Source organism: Gavialis gangeticus, unplaced genomic scaffold (assembly GCF_001723915.1).
Source record: "Gavialis gangeticus isolate Ggan-Ray unplaced genomic scaffold, GavGan_comp1, whole genome shotgun sequence".
NCBI lineage: Eukaryota > Metazoa > Chordata > Crocodylia > Gavialidae > Gavialis > Gavialis gangeticus.
The window spans coordinates 30754141-30756871 of record NW_017729024.1 but is presented as its reverse complement, the minus strand read 5'-3'; the positions used below and the strand labels follow the sequence as shown (position 1 = coordinate 30756871).

Here is a 2731-nt window from a genome sequence, read left to right as displayed (position 1 = left end):
AAGTTTTCCCCACTCCCTAGTTTTTATGTTCATCTCTAATTGTGTTTGACCTACCCCTGGGTTTGGCAGTAGCCACAGTGGTCCAGGAACAGCAATGCCATAACTAGTAGATAGAGGGAGCATGTCAGAGACTGTGCCTTGTTTTTTGTTGTGTTGTGTTCTGCAGTTTTAACATCCAGGCTTTAGCTGTGCACCCTTTAGATGCCATGAATTGTGTGCAGTGAAACAGTGTGGAAAGCTCCAGGGATTAGCTGGAGTGGATGTGCAGATCTGTCCCTGTGATTTGAGGAGAGGGGACCAGTCTACTTCATGTCAGCACTGGGTTTTGTGCATTGTGCTAACAGAGACACACAGAGAGATCGTTTTACAGAGGAATAACACAGACCGTGGTTTCCAGGGCTCAGTGATGGGTAAGCAAAGGCAATGGCTAGGAAGGTCTGGGCTGTTTTTTGTGAAGTGGGATCACCTATACTACTCCTGGAGCATAGCCTGAGGATTGGGACCTCCTGTTTGCTAGGATGGCACCGTACCTGAGTTTTGCCTTAGCAAAAAGAAAACTTTGCCAAACCCTGCCCTTATTTTCTATTCCCAAAGTGCCCTGCAGCATCTAGAGGGACAGAAAGCGGTTATGTCTGCCACTGATGTACTGGAACAGGCGTTCAAAGGGGCAGAATATATTTTGACTCCACATTTCCTCATTTCCAAACATTTATGTCCAGCCAATCCACATATTCTGGAATGGCACTGGGTAGCAGCAGACAACCTTAAAGGTGAAGCTTTGGGGAAGTTATTAATTTCCTTGATTTTTTAAATAATTTTAGAGCAGTCTTATCGACAATAGCCCACCTCTCCCCTCCACTCCCTGCAGTTCTTTTGCAGTGATGCCTGGGCTGCAGAAGATGCTGCCTGTATCTAGTCCCTTCAGATCTCTGGCATCACCTCCCCAGATCAGGGTCTTGTCTATCTTACTGCCAGTCCATAACTTTCCTCCTGGCTGAGTGTGCCCATCCACAGGAGCCCAAAACATTGAGGATGGGAAGAGGATGCAGGAACAGTGCAGAGATGATAGGGAGTCACTGGGGCTGATTTTGTTGCCAGCAAAGCAACAAAAGCTATTTTCCTGTCCATGAGACACAGCACATGTGCCTCAGGCATGTGATCAAGGTATAATAACTGCATTCAAACAGAAGGGAATTGCATGTTATGTCCTGCACACTGTGAAGCAGGACATCCAGAAGCATTGATGTATAATCACCATTCAAATTGTACGTGCAACTTGGAATGCTGTCACTTGGCACCATTGTTAATTGTTTCCCCAAGACACATTTCAGCCTGACAACCCATGAGATAGCAGCTGATCCAGACCCTGGCACCAGTCACAGAAGCAGAATGGTCTATGATCGCTGATGAGAATTTCATATTTGAAGAGTTTGTCCAAGCTGATAGCAAACTTGTGATGTCTGAAACAGTGGCCCTCAAGAATGTCGTCAGAATGGTCAATAGATCTGATGATAATGAATCTAAGAAAAGAGCCAAAGAAGAGCAGGGTAATGAAGTTTATGCTCCTATCCCTGAGATGGTGTCACACACACAGTCAGCAGGTCATCTAACCCTATACAGGCTGAAATTGCAGGTCTCCAACCCTATATAGATAGCATTCAAGAAGTGACAAATGATATTTTCACTGCTTTGGCTCACGTTCCAGACTTTCTACTAAACAGACCCATTTCTACTAAGCAAACAAACGTAACAAATTTGTTTAATGTTAAATGTTCTGTTATTTCAACATTGTAAATGTGTGTTGATGTTGCATGTCTCTTCAACAGACAAGTGTTTTTACGTTAAACAAAGTGTTCCCTGTTTAAGAATATTGTATGCGCACATAAATGGCTTTCTGTACTACACGCTGTTAAAGCAATTTAAATATGTGCTTTGATTTTGCATTTCAATTAAGCAAACACAGGTAAGTTTTTAATGTTAAATGAAGCATTCTCTGATGTTTAAAATACAGTGTGTTATGATGTAACGCACAGTAATAATTCAAAGTCTTACTTTCAATGTTAGTGTCAACAGGACTTTAACCACCTGTAGTCAAGAACAGTGATTTTTTTTTGCTTCATGTGGACTCCTTAAAGGGTTCATCATCATGGTGAAACTTCACTGAAGCTTTTCTTATGGTTAGGGAGTCTATCAGGTTTTTTTCTCGTGGATTCTCTGGTGAGCTTGAAGACAGGAACATCTGATGAAGCTTTTCTCATGGTGACAGCATTCATAAGGTTACCCTCCCACGTAGACTGTATCATGTCCAGGGTCCAGCAGAGACCACTGTCCTTCAGTGAAACACCAGGCACCTCCCCACAAGTCATCAATTCCTGAAACAACATAAATTTCCCTCTTGGTACCTGCTGCTGTGGCCACCAATTTCACTACTCTTTGTAGGCAAAGTGCTCCAAAAAATGGAGACTTGTTATGAGAATCCCACTACCAACCTGTGCAGCCAGGAACTTGAAGCTGTGGGAAGAAAGAGAGAGCCACTAATCTCTTCCAGCAGGCAGAGAGTGGCAGGGGCTTTCCTATTAACTGATATTCCATGTTTACTTGTCAGAAGCTGATATAAAAGGGACAGTCCTGAGCAGAGTGCTGGTAGGGATCCAAAGAGCTTCTCCATTCCCAGAAGCTGCCAGGCCTCCCTTGGCCAGAATAACCCTCCTCTGTTCTTCATCCACTAAAG

The 2731-nt window shown here is 43.6% G+C and overlaps 1 protein-coding gene across 1 annotated transcript in view; it reads right to left on the bottom strand.

Annotated features, from left to right (window-relative positions):
* Window positions 1–2731, bottom strand: part of COMMD10 (COMM domain containing 10) — a 260293-nt gene that overhangs the window by 77198 nt on the left and 180364 nt on the right. The gene's annotated exons all lie outside the window — the stretch shown is intronic.